The sequence below is a fragment of the Protopterus annectens genome, chromosome 2.part1, assembly GCF_019279795.1.
Source record: "Protopterus annectens isolate FY-2018-M chromosome 2.part1, PAN1.0, whole genome shotgun sequence".
Classification (NCBI taxonomy): domain Eukaryota; kingdom Metazoa; phylum Chordata; order Ceratodontiformes; family Protopteridae; genus Protopterus; species Protopterus annectens.
Genome location: NC_056729.1, coordinates 726977119 through 726996161, shown reverse-complemented (window position 1 = coordinate 726996161; position 19043 = coordinate 726977119).

Below are 19043 nucleotides of genomic sequence, written 5' to 3'. Positions count from 1 at the left end.
CTCAATCCTGGGCTAATCAAGACTGAGGGATCTAGACTTTTGGGGTACAAATTTTGAAAATAATTAATGTCCCACAAATGTTCTATGAAGTAGGCAAGAAAAGGAAGTAGAAGAGGAATTTCAGCCCATCCTGTATACCATCATGCAAGCAACATGCTTTTGCATGAAGTAAATCAAAGAAAAGGCAATAACATTGGTTCTTTGCTGAACTGACACTGGTGTTTATTAACAAAAAACATGATTCATTCCTTGGCTATAAATTAATGCAAAAGGAAGAAAAGATAGAGCAATATCAAATAAAACAATAGGGAAGGAGGAAAGGCAGGTTGCACATCAAAGGTCCAAACTAAGGAAATATCTTTGCTTTCAAATAGATTAAAGATATGTAAAAATACAAAGAAAAGGACAATAAAGCAAATTAAATTAATGGGGACAACAATTATCTTGCAAAATACACTTAAGTGAATATTTCTGCTCAGCACTCACAAAGGAAAAAGGGACATTTATCAGAGCAACTTGTGATAAGCAACATGGACAAGGAGTTAATTCCAGTCCTTTCATGGGAGAAATAGACATGAAAGAATTCCAGATTTTAGAAGTATACAAGGCAATAAAGTCAGAGAAGATCCATGATGCAGTTTTACAGAACGAAGAGAAGAACTAGTAATACTAAGGACAACCTGTTTAAATTGTGAGAAGATTCATCCTGCAATTTTGCAGTACTAAGATAAGAAAGAATAGTAGTGTAAAATCTTACCTTAACCATAGATGCGCTTCTCTTCTATGTTGGAGTTTTCTTAACATGAGGGATTCGCTGCCAAAGGTGGTCCTGCATTCAGTCAGTATACAAAAGACTTTACTCACTGCAAGGTATGTGGGATTTAGCATGTACGCAAGCAGCCTGCATCGGCCATAAAGTGACATCCACACGTACCATCTTCAGAACTGAATGTCCCATTAAGATCACCAACATTAGGAATAAAGGAGGAAAGCATACATCCAGGGAGAAAGACAAACACCGGGGAAAGTTGGGAGGGATAGAATACCATCAACATAACAGAGAAGTACATCTATGGCTGAGGTAAGATTTTGCACAGCTATTCTATGTCCTTCTATTTTTATGTTGCAGTATTCTTAACATGAGGGACAGTACCAAAGCTCATGAAGAAGAAAGTGAGGGGGGAGGAGCAGAGGTGCTTTCTAAAAAGTGATGGAAAATGGCTCTAGCATAGCCAACTCTAGATTTGGAGATGCCATCCGGTTTATAATGTTTAGTTAAGGTATGAACAGAAGACCACTTAGCTGCTTCCAAGGTGGTGCTAGCATCCAAACCTTTGGAAAAAACACCTGAAGAAGCCACAGCTCTTGTAGAATGAGCCTTAACAGGAGTAGGAAGGCTCTTACCATAAAAAACATAGCAAAAGGAAATAGCCTTAGAAAATCAAATGGAAATATTCTGCTTGGAAACAGGCATTTCCAGAGCCCTGGGATGAAAAGAAACAAAAAGCTGATTGGATTTTCTGATAGCCTTAGTTTTATCCATGTAAAATTTGAGTTGTCTATGCACATCCAAGGTGTGAAGAACTAGATGGTTGTAGAGAGGGAAAAAGTGGGCAAATGAATAGATTGGTCAAGTGACAACTCATTCACAACCTTGGGCATAAAAGACGGGCTAGTACACAGGGAAACCCTATCCTTATGGAAAACAAGGAAGGAGGGAGAAGCTATCGGCTTGAAGTTCAGACACCCTCCTGGCTGAAATGATAGTGAATAATAAGACAGTCTTCCAAGTATGGTGTTGTAGAGAAGTTGTAGCTGCAGGTTCAAATGGAGCCACAATGAGTTTTTCCAAGACACAATTGAGATCCCAAGGAGGATGAATGGGCTTCCTGGGAGGCCTGATGTGAAGTATGCCTTTAAGGAAGAAACCTCCAATATAGAGGCCAAAGGAGGAGACAAAGGCTGACAAGCAGAAATGACTGATTAATGAGCTTTCAGAGAGGAATAAGCCAGCCCAGCCTTCAGCAGTTCACACAAGTAAGATAAAACCAGGGGTACATCCACAGAAAGTGGGTCCAGTTTATGGAAAATATACCAGATGGAAAACCACTTCCATTTGGATAAGTAGAATTTCTTAGTATTAGACATTTGGCCTCCTGTACAGCCCTAAGCATGTCCTCTGAAAAGAGGTGTCTGAAAGGAATCAGAAGCCTATTATTAGGAATGTCAGATGTAGAGTTGACAGGTGTGGTTGAATTAGAGATACCTTGTCTTGTGTGAGAAGAAACACCCTTTGAGGTAATGTGTAATGATTGCCCTTGGATAAATGCATAGGAAGAGGGAATCAATGCTGTCTTGGTCAAAAAGAATTCACAGCAAGATTTTTGGTTTGTCCTGTTGAATCTTCAGCAGAACTTTCTGAATAAGAGGGAAGGGGGGAATGCATAGAGAAACATCCCATTCCATGAGAAAGAAAGGGAGTCCACCTTCTACACCAGAAGGTCTGGAACTCTGGCACACAATTTTGGAAGTTGTCTGTTCAGAAGGGAGGCAAAGAAATCTACCTGAGGAATAACCCACTGGTGGAGAATGTCCAGAAACACATCCCTGCTAAGCATCCATTCATGGGATTGAGTCATGGACCTGCTCAGAGCGTCTGCCACTACATTCTGATTGGAGGAGATGTAGATTGCTTGAAGGGACACCTGGTACTGAGTGGCTGGTTCCAATGCCATGAGGGCTAGCCTGCACAGAAGGTATGATTTTTGTCACCCTCCCCCCAATTAAAGACCGCAAAGCCCACTACTCCAAACTCTAGTCCTTGCACTCAACAAATCCCAGAAAATTCTGGGACTCCATCTCATCCATGCTGCATCCTGGCAACAAAGAAACTCCCTGTCCAGACCCCAACCGCGCCAACCTTGACACAGCCAGCCATTTTAACTCATTCTTCATAGACTGCACAGCTAAACTATCAGCCTTCTTCCCACCCCCCTCCTCCACCACCACCCCCTCCTGCCCCAACCACCACCCCAATCATCGACCTTCCTTCACATCCTTCTCCCTCAAGCCCATCCCCACAAGCACTATAAAAAGACTTCTCCTCAAACTCAAACCCTGTCGCAATGCACCCGACAACCTTCCACCCACCTTCCTCAAACAATCTGCAGACAGCATTGCCTATCCCATCTCTATTCTTATAAATAGATCCATACAAGAATCATAAGTCCCTTCTATCTGGTGCCATGCTTATATCATCCCCCTCCACAAAGGTGGCAAAAATACTGATACCAACAACTTTAGACCTATTGTCATCCTTTCCCCTCTTTATAAAATAATACAGAAAACAATACAAGCACAATTCATGGCACACCTAACAGTAAACAATCTCCTCTCCCCTATCCAACACAGCTTCCGCCATGGCCACAGCACCATGATTGCCCTCCTTTCCTTTCTTGAAACCATAAACCTTGAACGTGACTCAGGCAAGTTCATATCCACACTATTCCTAGATCTGTCAAAGGCCTTTGATACCATCTGACACACCCTACTTATATCCCAACTCTCCACCCTACACCTCTCCCACCACCATTGCCTGGTTTTCCAGCTACTTGTCTAACTGGCAACAAGCTGTCCAATGGAAAACTTCAACCTCCCCCTTACTTCCCACACCCACAGGTGTCCCACAAGGTTCTGTTCTTGGCCCTCGTCTCTTCAACCTATTCATTAACAACTTTCACCAATCAATCCCAGTCTCATTTATCATCCAATATGCAGATGACTCAACAATCATCTGCTCAGCCTTCTCCCCCTCCAAGCTTCTAGCAACAACCCGACTAGCCTTCTTGAAAACAGAAACCTGGATGCAGTCTAACCATCTGGCACTAAATGCAAATAAAACCAAACTAATGGTTTAGTCTCCTACCAAAAGCTCCATTGACAAAGCCATATTCACCATACAGAGCCAAAACAACACCCTCCTTGAAGCTGTTCCCAACACCAAGCTTCTTCGCATCATTATTGATGAAGAACTAAAATTGGACACCCACATCCACTCCACAATCAAGAAAATCCATGAAAGGTTAGGTCTCCTCTACAGACACAACCAATTACTAAGCCCCTCTACCCGTCAAACTTTTGCATCCACCTTCCAACTCCCCTCCCTTATGTATGGTGCCCCTCTTTTCAACAATCTCCATCTTGGCCTTCAGTCCAAACTCGAATCCTGCTACCACAGGATCTTCAAATTTGCATCCAATTCAAAAAAACTCATCCCACCACTGCCACTGCCTCCTCACCCTCAGCTGGCTTGAACTACCCACCTACCTCAGTTACCTACAACTCACCATTGCCCACAAGCTATTATTTAAACCTGCCAACTGCCCAGCTCTCGCTACTTCCTTCAAACCTTACATTCCCAACCGCTCACTCAGATCCAAAAACCAAAATCTCCTTCAGGTCCACAAACCTGCATGACCTCCTGGCCATCTACTGCTGTCCCACTCCTTAGCTAAACAGTGGAACTCCCTCCCCACACACCGACACAACCTACCTAACCATACAAATTTCAAATCTCAGTTACTCTCTCATCTTTCTTCCAAATGGGAATGCCCTTGCCACACTCCAACTAAAACCCCTCTCCCCCCTCATTCCACCTTGCACTGACTCATCCAACTACCTCTACTATTACTTCATCCCACCCAAAACAATCCCTACCCTACCCTACCAAAAACTAATTTTCTCTCTAATATCTATTGTACTATACTCTCCAGTCTCAAATATACCATTACCCTCTCCATGTATAATATTTTCCTAACCTACTAATGGCTAGTAGCTATATATTTTGAAATGTTAAACCTACAATTGAGTTTATAACAAAAATATTCACTTTATGCAAATGTTGAAATTTCTGTATTGAATTATGTCTTTGAATTTTTGTAACATTGTGACAATCCAATTGCAAATATCATGGAGCTTATCTGTAAATGTTTAATTAGCTGCATGAACTATGTCCTTTTGTTCATAGGTTCATAGGTTCATAGGTTCATACTAGGCTATCTGCCCAAGGGCATTTATAAGCCTAGCCCATAGTTATGTGGCTTTCACACCCTTTTGTAGTTGAATAAAAACTATGCCTATCATTTTTCTGTGCCTCTGTCAAGCAGTGACACTGAAGTAATCCTTGGGGTATATCTGCGATCTCCCATCCATTGGTCAAGATTCCTCTTGAACAAGGCCAGCGAGGTGCTCTGCCTCACATGTACCGGGATTTTGTTCCACAGCACAGCATAACATGTGAAATGTAACCTGCAATTATTGTGAAGCTTTTCTTCCCGGGCCTCCACTGCAAACGGGCTCTTCTTGGCCCAGTGGACTTCCCCAGTTATCAAACTCAAATAAATACATACATACATACATACATAAATAAATAAATACATTTGTTTACATACCAAAGAACGGTGGTGTTGTCTGTAAACAGTTTTAAAGGGCCTGGATGAAATGTCTGTAGGGTCAAGAGCAGGGCTTTCATCTCTTTTATGTTTATGTGCTCCGTCCTTTGAGAAGGGAACCAAAGGCCTTGAATCTTCCATGATGCAGAGGCTGCTCCCCAACCCATGTCTGAGACATTTGTGAACAATTCCTGAATTGGAAGAGGAGGATGCAGAGGAAGGCCTGGGTTCAGGGAAATTTGCTGAATCCACCAACGAAGTTCCCTCTTTAGACAAGAAAGAAGAGAGACAACAAAGTCCAGTGGATGCACGTGTTGGCTCCAGACTGACTTGAGGTACCACTAAAATTTCCTCGTGAAGTTTGGCCAGAGGTACATGGGGATGTTGGAGACTGACTGCAGAGGGAAAAAGTCTTAGAAAAATATGGTTAGAGCCTGAACTTTCTGAGGGGGCAGGGGGCTAACATTCAATCTCTCTGTATTCTGAACCCCAGGAAAATGTGGTCTTGTGAAGGAGTGAGGAAAGATTTTTGGAAGTTTATTGTGAAACCCAGTCTTTGAAGGAGGGAAATAGTGAAACGGAGATTCTGTTGCAAGCACTCTGGAAGGAGTGCCTGGAGCAGAAGATCATCCCGATATAGATTGATCTGTATACCCTGGAGACTGCAATAAGCAATCACAGGAGCCAAGTATTTTGTAAATACTCTTGGAGAGACCAAAGGGCAAATCAGAGAACTGAAAATGTGATGAAGCAACAGAAAAATACAAATCTTTCCTGAAAAGGGGGTGAATGGGAATGTGAAGGTAAGCATCCTTGATGTCCAGGGAGACCATGAAAGTTTGTGGAAGGATGAGGGGGAAACAAAGTAGGCAGGGAAAGCATCTGGAAGGTTTGGACCTTTAGGAAGGTGTCAAGGTACAAAAGATCCAGAATGGGTCTTCAAAGGCCATCTTTTCTCGGAACCAGAACCATCCTAGAGTAGAAACCTCTTCTTCTTTGGTGTCATGGAACTTCTCAAATAGTTCCCCTGGGATTTCAATATCTGGTGCATCTCTGAAAAAAATTGTAGTTGCTGTTGAGGTGGTTGAGGAATACCCATGAAAGGCAGAAGAGTTTCACACACCATGAAATACCCTTTGTGAATAGTGGAAAGGACCCATGAATCTTGAGTAATTTGCTCCCAGACTGGAAGGGATAGATAAAGATGCATAGAGAGAGGGAAGTAGCTAAGGCTGGTAATCACAGACTACCTGGCTTGTTTGCAAAAGGCTGTTTTTGAATAGGAGCATACTGAGATGGTTTGGAAGCAGTAGATTTCCTAAAACTCTTCTTCATTCTGGAAGGAGTAGTGTGAGATTGTTTCCTAACAAAGGGAGTTTAAGCTGGGTAATTACTTTAGAATTTAGAAGCCAGAGACAAAAAGTGTTTTAAGTCCTGTAATTCTTTGCCTTTCTCCTGCAAGGACTTTAAAAGTTCTGCTGCTGCAACCCCAAACAAAGTCTTATTATCTAAGATATCCAATATTTTAGCCTTGAAGTCATCAAAAAGTGGTTGAAGCCTTAACCAGGAGTATCTCCACAAAACAGAGCCAGAAGCAGCTGTTCTAGCAGATGCTTCAGCTGCATCATAGCTGCATGGAACAGAATGGCATGCCACCTGGGAGGAAGCCCCCAGAAGTGATAAAAGCTGTGACTTAGCTTCCAACTCAGGAAGGTCTGGAAGAAGCTGAGTAGCCTGTGAAAGGAGACCCAAAGCATACTTGGCCATATGGGTTTGGTAACTGATAGCACAGAAAGCTAAGTTGGCTGAGGTATAAATCTTTTTTCCTAATCTTTCCATGGTCTTGTTCTCTTTATCTGAAGGGAGAAGAGACATGGATGGCAATAGTGTAGCAGGTTTATCAGCAGCCACAGAAACAGTCACTCAATGGATCTGCTGATGGACATTTGTAAAGAAATTTATAGTCCTCTAGAACTTTACAGAATCTATCTGGCCTTGTAGGAGCAGGGTGCTGAGAGTCCGGAGTCACTGATACAGAAGAAAAGGAATCAAGAAAAGCTGGTAATACCAGAGGCACAGCACAAGGAGAGGAAGAATCCATTTGAAGCAAGTCATAATACCTTTTCTGCACCTCAGAAACCTGAGAGCAGTCCCACTTAAGATACCCCCTCATCCTGGCAATAGTCTCTCCAAAGGTAATGTCTTGACCAAGATACTCTGTGTCACTGGACTCTTCCTCAGGGGAGGCATACTCCAAGTGGGAGGTATCTTAGCAGAATAGGCCAAGCATTCATCCTCTGAGGAATACTACTCTTCAGAAGAATCCTTCACTCTGATCCTTTCATGTGGTGAAGAGGTTAGAGGACTAGGAAGGGAAACATCTGATGGAGGTTAAAGGGCCATAAAGCCATTGAACAAGCCTTGTGTAATAGCTTCCCAATCAGCAGGTGGGTCCTGAGAAGCAGAAACATGTTTGTTTTTCTGCTTCTTTTCAGAGGAAAATCAGCCCTGTGAAAGGTAGAGGAACCAGATGTAGGCCTACATTCAATGACATTCATTGGAACGTCCTCCCTTACTAAAATTTGTGGAATACCCCGAGGGCCTTCTGAAATGATGAGCGTTCATTACCCCTGGTTATCCAATGTGGACATCTGCAAAGCCTCTGAGTATGTACCAATATCAGCATCCCTTGAGGCCTCCGAAGAATCCGATCCAAAATCCGGATGGGTATCCAGGCCTTCATTGGCCTTGAGAGAAATGTTTGCAAGGAGAGGCATAGTGGAACTTTCAAGCCTAACTTTCTTAACCTTATTCATAGCAGGCTCAGCAGAAGATCCTGACATACTCTCCATAATGTTGGCTGCTAACCTTTTCAGTCTCTGATTCTCAAGATAAATATTAAGAGATGGAAAGGTAGCTATGTAAGGTCTTAGGGATGAAAGCTTAACAGGTAGGGCAAGACTTATGGTCGTGGTTGGGCCCTAAGCAGAAGCGACACTGATTGTGGCTATCTTTATGTGGGAATTTGTCTTCCACACTGGCATTTGCCCTTTTTGGATGATGTGTAACCTCACAGCAAAAAAGCAGTAGCAAAATATAAAAGAAAACTCCAATGGGGCACTTGTCTGAAACTCTTGCATCCAGCAAACAACTCGGGCTAGCAAACTGACTATCACAGGTGGTGTTCAGACTGGAGACAGAGAAGTCCTTTGGATGGTATTATGGTCGACTCCGTCTGCTGGCCTACATGTGACATCCCATGTACCTTGCAGTGGTTAAAGTCTTTTGTATACTGGCCGATCATCCAGAATGCCTTTGGCAGTGAATCCCTCATGTTAAGAATGCAACATGAGAATAGAGGGCCATCTAACAATACTATGGATAATCTTTCTAACTTGTTGTGTAAAGAGGATATGCTTTCTGAAAGCTGGGGCATGGGAATTGTAAGCCTATTTTACAAGGGTAGGAGCAGGAGAGAAGCAGTAAACTCCCAGGCGTCCACTTTGAGCTCAGTTGTACAGAAGCAATTACAGCACTGTTTACAGAAATACTTTTTGAGTATCTGGAAGTCAGTGAGCCACACTGCCCAAAGCAACACGGTTTTGAAACAAGAAGGTGTTGGCAGAAAAGTAGAGTTCTTGGAATAATCAAGGTAGCAAACCAGAAAGATTTATATGCATATGGTGTGCAAGTCATTTAAAAAGGCAGTTGTTATGGTTCAACACAAAGGATTCTGAATAAATTAGACAGACCTGCAATGAGTTCAAAGGAAGATCTATTTTATTTTTCTGGATGTTATAATTTCTGGTGTACAAGAGAGAATGACACTTTTAAGAATTCAGACGTATTGCCAGTTTATTGTGTATAAATTATTTTCCATGTGGAGCTTGTAGTTACATAACAGTTACAGGAAACAAGATGGTACAGCCTCTTTAGCTAAAAGCTAGATTACTGTTCCTTTTACAGTGTCATAAGTTCAGCCTACTTTATATTGTATTTATAACAAAATACATTTTAAGACAAATCAAAAGATGACTAGTCATACTAGCACATAGCAAAAAGAAGTGTCCTTATTTATTTCTTGTTACCAGTTAAGATGTAATTGTGATGTTGTAGCTCCTTCCAAGAAATATGCAAAATGCCCACTGCATATATTTCATCATTTGGGGCTTGTATTAGCACAGCCATTCTACTGTAGAACTTTGTCGGCATGGTCTTTAAATACTAGAATTATGCAAGGATGCCTTGAGCATACTGCATAATTATGTTGTGTCAATCTGACTTGTAATTGCAGTTAGGAAAAACATACACAATCCATTTCAAGGAGACATATGAATATTACATCCCAGAGGAAAATAATGGGGTATTTTAATGTAGCCTTTAAGTGGACATAGGCATGCTGGAAGAAGTTTAGGAGAGTGTAGCTGGCAGAGTGTGCAGGCTGGACCCAAAGCTATGCAAAGAGATGTTAAAAGAGATCAGTATTTGTAGTGAAGGCAAGAGAAAATGGGCACTAGTAGAGCTGGTCGAACATACAACGGTCTTAGAAAAAGAAACAAAAGTAGTGCTGAGCACTGAAATTGCTACACCTAGCAATTACAGTGTCTTATATACTGACAGCCACAAAGTCTTAAAATACTAGAATCTGCAAGCAGGAATGAGAAAAATGTAAAAGAAAGATACCCAAACAGTTCTAAGAGGAGTAGGAGCAGCAGGGCAAATAAAAATGTGCAATTGTACATACATATGCTACCGATACATGTAACCCTGTATGAACCGCAGAAGGAGGTAATTGTGGGCAAATTGCAGGTGCTGAGAAGACCATGCTGTGCTAACATTAAAGACAGAGACATTACTGATTTCATGAACTTTAATTATGTCCTGATTTAGGAATAGAGTCATTAAGGTATGTAAAAAGCATAATAATTTGGAGAAAGTTAACCAAGAAAGCCACGGACTCTAAACTGATAACATTACTCAAAAATGGAATTGTGAGAACAGAACCCACTTCACAAATTAGCTGACTTCACAAATTAGCAATTTTACTCACAGAACAACCAGATTACTCGATCCAGATAAACACTCCATTGCAAACATAATACACAAAGATGCCTTTCAGGAATTTGGACTGGGTGCACTCCTTTTCTTACCCTTCATTATTGGGTTAATTAGGATCTTCCATAGAAAATATGCATCCATTATGCTGATGATGTGCTCACCAAAGCCAGTAAAGACACTCTTGTCAATGTTTTGCAAGATAACTTTATGTTTGTATGGAATTGGCTTCATAACAACAGATTAACTGTTAACAATGGAAAAAAAAATGTTTGTGCTATTCAGCAGTCTGCAGAAACTCTGGAAGACACATCTTGTTAATATCAAAAACTCTTCAGCAAAACACCTTCCATGGCCCATATATGCAGGTTTTTTCATTTGCACATTGTAAATGCTACTAATTTTCCTATCACACTACACTTGTAGATACATTCTACCTCTTGACTAATTTTGTGCGCTTATGTTATCTCTTTTTAGAGTAAAAATACTTTTGTGTTTCTGCTTTTCATCTTGACATTTTTGCATGCTTGTTTTGGACTGCCTGTTCCAGGACATAGCTGAAAAGTGTCCACAGACCAGCCTATCTACCAGGATAAAAAAGTATAATGACTATATACAAAAAAGACAGGTTTGAGCATTTGGTGGACATGGAAACAAATGATTTTGTTTCATTGAGATGGTAGTGCCTTACTAAAACAAACATTCTGAAAAAGTAGGATGTCAGGGTTGCAATTCAATCACATTTACAGCCCCAGACATGAAGAACCTGCACAATTAACAAACTTAATTTAGGTGAAATATAAAAACAAAACTCTTTAAATTTCCTTGACATCCTAATTATGACTTCATTGGTTTTGTTATATTTTTTGTACAGGATTTATCTAAAAATATAGCTTAATGGCCATTGCACCCTAATGAGACAGGTTTATCAAACAAAAAAAAGTGTATATCTTATATACTATGATACAGTCCTATAGTCCACATATTTAGTTCACACAATAGTTTCTTTGTCATTTTGAATGAAATAAATGTGTGTAACATACCCCTTTATGTACCTTCTGTGAAAAAATAAAATTTCAACTAGTCCATCCCGTATTCCTGTCTTCATTTCATATTATATCATAATAGCATTACATTTTCATATTTTGCCTGTAAATGAATTTATTCCTTAGAGCTTCTTTTTCATGAAATACCCAAATATTCCTGTCAAAAATGATTACATGTATTAGCAGTTATGACTATCCACATTAGTTGTATTTTACAAGCTACTATAACATGTCATTTGATACACAAATTAAAGTTCAGTACAGTTGAAATAGACAGTTGGCATCCAACAGTTATAGCTGGCCACAAAATGTTGTTTGTAAACAGTAGTTGGAAGATATCACTGCAACGCTGAAAATTGGATGAATAACTCATCTATAAAAGTCATAGGTCTAACTAATAAAGCTACTGAGATATAAGAGCTTGTTTGGAAATATCTTTGTTGTGTTACAGTAGAAAATTATAGGTCTTTATTCGAACTTAAATATAAAAACAGGATTTAATTTGAAGTTTTGAAGTTATTACTACTATAAAGGTAATAGTCTTTTATACAGTTCTACTGCCTGAACTTTTCCTACAGCACTTATATTTCACAAGGCAGCAATATTTCCTTGAGGCATAGTTTAAACAATTATTTTGTCTTTGAGGACTCCGTAGCCATCCCCATTAAATTATTCAGATAAGAAAGGTAGAAATTAGTCAGATGTGCTTAAGCCACAAAGAGTTACGTTTTCGAATGCAAAGAAAAGAGGATGGGTAAAACCAGGACAACAGAAAAGAATGGCTAAGTGTAACATAAATATCACAGTCAAATCCATTATGTTGGTCTTAACAGATTTCCTCGGGGGTTCACTAACATTGTGTACATTTTGTGCAGGAGTTAAAAGCATCAGTTCTGTTAGCTTGATTAACAGCATTGATAGTCAAATATGCAGGAAGCGACGGAACATAGTGTAACGAGGAGCTACATCTCAAGCCCACAGCACAGGCTCATGGCCACGTTGTGGTAAGCAACTATATGACCATTTGTATGTGCACTATGTAAACAAAAGGGTGTACATGACAAACTGGGAATCCAACATCAAGTGTGCATGCACTCAAAGCATCAAATAAGTAAATCAGGAATGTGTAAAGAAGGCAAGGCCTACAACAAAGTGACATTCCAGGATGATGCTGGCATACAGCTCATTGAGTGACATCACAAACATGCGGAACATTAGTGGTGATGTAACACACATAAACAAATAGTCATGTAAAATGCTCAGCATGAAAAACTGATGTAGGACAACATGGGCATTGAGGATGAGGAAAGAGAATTATTATTTCCAACCATTGAACAGCAATACTGCTGCATTCTAATAGTCAAATAACAGATGATATGAAATGTATATTGTGAAACTGTTCATGCTGTTAGGAAATAAAAATGAGCCATCCATCAAGAAATAAAATATTCAACTCACATCTGTTGAGTAAGCCATTCCAGGATTTCACCAATGCCTTTTTTTGGTGTGTGCACACACTGGATGCAAACAGTATCTTATGTAACACCTAGTCTTTATAGATGTGCGGAACTGCAGACATGACAGAACTCATAACATGGTTGTCAGAAAGTACACAGCTGAAGGAATAACTTGAGCCTTGACACATATGGACAGTTTAGTCTACAGTCCATGTACCACCTCTCAGTAGCAGAATAGGTAGCACACTTGCCTTTGGTGCAGAAGACTGTAGGTTCTATGACCATACCAGCTAAATAGATTGCAGTACAACATAAGGAGAGGGGTGCTGCTCTCTGAGCGTGACACTCTTCAGAAGAGGTGTTAAACTTTGGTCAAAATTTCTTGAGTTGATGGCAGCTCAGGTAGATTAAAAAAATGCCAAGGCACCTATTGAAAAGATTAGGGGAAGTTCCCTGATGTACTGTTCAAATTTTCCATAGTAGTATACATACCACCTTGGGTCTCTACTGAAAAGAGACCACTAGCCTAGTGGGACTAACCAGGTCAACAAAAGATAAATAAATATGGCCTCCCTCAAAAGAAAGTACAAAACGTGTGTGATCATAACCCTTTCCCTTTTTAAATTTTGGCACTATGTAGAATTGTACACATCATGTCTGTTAAGTTAGCCAGTCCTGCATGTTATTATTTACTGAAGTACACACTCATACTTGTTACTCACTGCCAGATTTAATCACATGCCTGTCTAACTCTACATTCCCTAGAGCTGTGCATTAACTGCTGATGCCACAGAAAAGAAATCATACCACACTTGTCAGAAAGCACACATTTGAAGGGATATCTTGAGCAGGTTGTTGGAAAGCATTTGGCCTCCCTTAAAAGGGAGTACAATATTTGAGGTTTCAAAACCCTCTCCCTGTAAAACTTTTAATACTAAGTAGAATTGTACATATCACATCTGTTGAGTAAGTCTGTCCTGACAGTTATCAGTCTCTGATATATACAGTCGGGTCTACTTCTGAAATTTGAACTTTTAAAGCATCAAATTTCTTATAGTCAAGACCATAAGATCGAAGTTTTGAAACTTCGAAATTAAAAAAAAAAAAAATAAAAACAAAAAAACATTTTTTTTTACATTTTTGCAGGGAGGCAAGCCCCTGCACCCCCACACTCCCTGCTAATTAAATATACCAACTCCAAGATTGCAGCACAGCAAGGAAAACAGTAAATATACCATTCTACTCTGTACAGTGATTTCCATTCAAATGGTTCAAAGTTTCAAACCTTTGATCTTATGGTCTTGACGATAAAAAAGTAGACGTTTTGAAAGTTCTAAATTTAGAAGTAGACCCATACAGTCATACTACATAGACACTGTCAGATTTGAAACCCTGACTACCTAACTGCACAGTCCCTAGAGGTGCGTGGTAACTATTGATATCACAGAAAAAGTCATAACATGTTTGTCAGAAAGCAAATATTTGAAGGCTTATGTTGAGCAGGGTGTTGGAATGCATGTGGCCTCCCATAAAAGGAACAATAACAATAATTCAGGATTCAGCACTCTCTACCTGTGAAAATGTTATAAAAGGGTTAATTGTACACGTCACATCTATTGAGTAAGCCAGTGCCATCTGTAACCAGTTGCTTTTATACACAATCATACTATGTATATACTGCTGGATTCTATCACCTACCTATTACACTCTACAGTCTCTAGATTTATGCACTAATTCCTGACACCACAGAAGAAGTCACTTGAGAGTTCTCAGACAGGACAGTTAAAGGGAACATGACACACATATGGATGAATAGGCAATATGCTTTGTGAAACAGACACCATCAAGGATTATGATTCTTAATGTACAGTAGTGATAAATTCAAACATCCCCTCAGTAGTACATTATACCATTGAGTCTGTTGTATTTATTGTAAATAATTTGTCTCCACATACTGATATCAGTATTCCCTTTTGTTGCACACTGGGGCTAAGCATGTTAGTTCTACCAGCACCATATAAATGCAGCCAAAAGCAAATTTTGATCAGTTTTTGCCGTAGAACAAGACATGTCTTTTACTGTTGCTTAGCTTTGCCACCTGATGCCAAGTCTTGCACAACTGTGAAAGCAGGAGAATAATTTGTTGCGGTATTTAAAAGTCTTACCTCCATGTCTATTAAGTGATACATCAGTTACTTCACATCAATTGCCATGGTAGGGCATGAGATATATCTGTGAAGCTAAGTACACATTACTGAAGTGGAAGTCATAATGAACTAACTGATATGTTCTACAGCAATGCTGTCAAAGGTGAAGTCACAAAGGGACTAGGGCTGTCATGTGTCTGCCAAGTTACAGGTGAAGGAAGTATGCAGAATGGCAATCACAATGCTAATGTTACAGTATTCACAGCTAGATGTTGGATGTTAGTGACAGCTGTTATACAGTGGAGTGCAACCCATGCATTCCTGATTGTTAATCTCCAGATCACTGCATAATATATGTTTGCATGCAAGCCTTGTTTTTGTGGCAACGCCACTAAAAACCCATTGTTATGTGTATACAATGTGCAGGGCGATAATATGGCATACATGTAAATTCTATTACTATTACACTCATTACAACTAGGCTGCAAATATGTTTGTAACTGTACCAGTTCAGTGGAACACACTGTGACATTGGGAAGGAAATTGTGACACAATCCCACCCTCAGTTGCATAGCACAGTGCACTGAGTGCATTGGCATGAACTCCTCATATCAGGTGTACAATAAGCCAGTAAAGCATATACAAGTAACAGAGGCCACTGATATTACTTTCATTCTGTCAGAACCATCTACCCAAGTCCAGTGCTGTGTGCTTATTTGCACAGCCTATGCATACATAATTATTTGTTTAGTTTTTATCATAGCACAAGAATTAACATTAGGCTTTGCTGCTTGATGCCATGAATCACACACATGCTGAGGAGCATAATAGAGATTTTTAATTAATTATAAGCCATTTCTGGCCACCTGTGTGATGTGCAGTTATATTTTTTACCAGATTAAAGTGTGAAATTGTGTCGATAGGACAGTTGTTAAAATGGGAAGCAAGATGAGGGTAGGACACTTGGGTGGCAATTAAGGACTAAGCTGGATGATGATGGGAGATGGACTTAGCTATCCACTTCTTCTAACGCTAAGATTGTATATGAACAAACATATTGGTAAATTTGTATGCTCAAATAATGTTTGACAACAACATAATTAACAAGGTGACCAAATCAGGTGTGTATTACACAGGCAGATCTGGAATGCTCATAGGCAAATACCAGGCTAGCTACCCTTGGGAGCCATTTTAAACCTAGCCACTTTCCCTTTCAAAGGTGAGAACCAAATCCTGGACCTTGTGTCTGTGAGTTAAACACCTTAATCATTATACCAACCCCTAACTCTGACTAAGTGACTAATACATACTTATGCCAAGATAACGTATGCATCTAATTGCAATTTCTTAGCACATGCATAATTATTTTTTGAATTTGTGTCATAAGACGTGAAGCCCTATTTCTCTACAGTTATTGCTAACCACTAACAGTGCACTATGTCAAATGTCATGCAAAGAATGAACATAAAAATAACATTTTTAGTTGTTTAGTGTGTGCGACATGCTTGTTTTTAATTGTTATTTTATAGCAGAACAAAGAGTGAAGAAAGGGCCATGCAGGCTGCTCATGATGGAATGTGCACCCAAGCATATTCCAGAAGGATGTATACATGATCAGCATACAAATATGGTACTGAAACAATATGAATAAATATTTTCCAAGCTATTTTGGTGTGCTGTTCATATTCAGCTACCTCAGTACCTTGCTACTTAACATTTTATCATTTTTTGCACATATTGTATTTATTCCTCAGCATACACAAAAACATTTGTTATTATTACTATTCATGAGGTGAGCACGCTGGAACACATATAGATAACATCATCTGGATTATTATCGACAGTCAGCAAATATATTTCAATGTCATTGTTATAAATTGCATGTGTATGTAGAAGGTGCAGGGTATACTAAAATGTAATAATAACAAGCATGTATTATGGCACATAAACGTACATAGGTATACTATGCATTACGTGGATTCAAACCCTCCACCTATTATCATTCAGTTCATACATCATTAACAAATAGAGCCATTCAAGCATTCACAGATACAGTAATTTTCTGCATTCCGTAATGTCCAGTATGCTAAGCAGGGAGAACCACCACCAGTCTTGTTTGTGTGCCTGATGGCTTAGTCTTTGAGCATATGGAATAATTTTTTGAGTTCATGCCATAGGATGGGAACTGAGATTCTCTAAAGGGCATCAGTGACTGTCACTAATGCACAATGACACATATCCAATGCATGGAGCAAAAAAAAAAATACATTCATAAAATAAAGTGTAGTATTTCTTAACTTTGTGGGTTACAACAGGTAAAATGTGTACACTAATTAGTCATAATTTCTCTTAGACAACACCTTCTCAAGATTTAAACTCTACTTCTCTGTTGGAATATTGACAGCAGGAACATGTCGCAACACATGAATAGTTAAAACACAGAAAGTCAACTACATGTGCAGATTATCATATGTCTAAAATGGGCACTTCTGTTTTACTAAAGTGATGATGGTAGACTTTTTTATTCTTCATTGCATAGTGCAATTGTGTGATAGCAGAAACATTTTCTGCAGGGAAAACTTAATGATAACTTTGTTGTACATCACTTAATGTTACTAGTTTTATTCAGAGAACGTCTCAAAGCCATTGTTTTTAAGGTATATGCATGCTTTTGGTTTAAGCCTCATTCACATTATAGCGGATGCCGCTCACATTGTTAGCCATCTTCATCTTACGTCTGAGATATGTACACAGCCACCTCACATCAATTTTAGAATATCTGGACTGATATTTGCATCAGGGTTCAGTCGAATTTCCATGTGAGTACAACTTAAATGTATCTGTAAGAGTTGTCTCACACATGGATAGCTAACCATGACTGACCAGTGTTGCTGTTTGAGACACACTTGGAAAGCATTAGCTAGATGAATGTTTTAATCACCCTTCTTGTGCTGCTCTGGAGTTTGCATGTAATAGTGTAGCAAGCAACCCAATCTTTATCTCCACAACACGCTGTGAAAATTGAGTGATTCAGAAAGGGTAATGAAGAGAGAGACACTTAAAATATTCCAAGTGCCCAGGGGGTTTAGCTATACCTTATAAACATGACACGGGCTATGGAACTTCCACCATCCCAGGATTAAATTGCTTGTTTCCTAAATACTGCACAACATATACTCTCAAGATTTTCACAATAGGACTTAGGGGGAGGGTACTGCACGGATAAATATTTGCAATATGCTGTTTACTTGCAATACTCAGTAAATTCTGTTCAAGTAATCTGAAATTTACTTCATGGGAGGCAGGCAACACATACATTCATGTGTATGGATGTAGTGTTATTGTAACATGCTATGTTTACACAGTCACTAATGGAAATCTTTAAGCTATTCTTACATTCCTCATCTTGTTTGCTTATTATTATTTTTTTTACTTGGTAGTTGCACATTCTTGCATTTGGTTTTGCCATCCTTAGTTTATTTGTATGTGCGAGGGATGCATATGGCATATTACAATGCTGGTTGTATTTGTATAGGCTACACCTATATTTGCTATTAAGTTTAGGAACTCACTCAGCTGTTTAGACTGTTTCGCCTATGTTACTCACTGACTGCATATTAATATATTTTGTTCCATAAGAATAAAAGTCTGGACCACCTTGTGTGTTGTCTGTCACAGCAGGGATATGGCTCCCAGATCTAATAGCAAGTAGGGCTTATCCTAGGAAGCCTCTTATCTCATACACTGAGAATGAGGTCATACTACAGGTCCTCCATCTCCATGATGGATTGCCTGCTGATATACATGCTTTAAACAAATGCTACCGTGACCTGTTTGGTGGTAGGTGTTCAGCAATGTCAATGCTGTTGGTGGCTGGGCCATGTATAT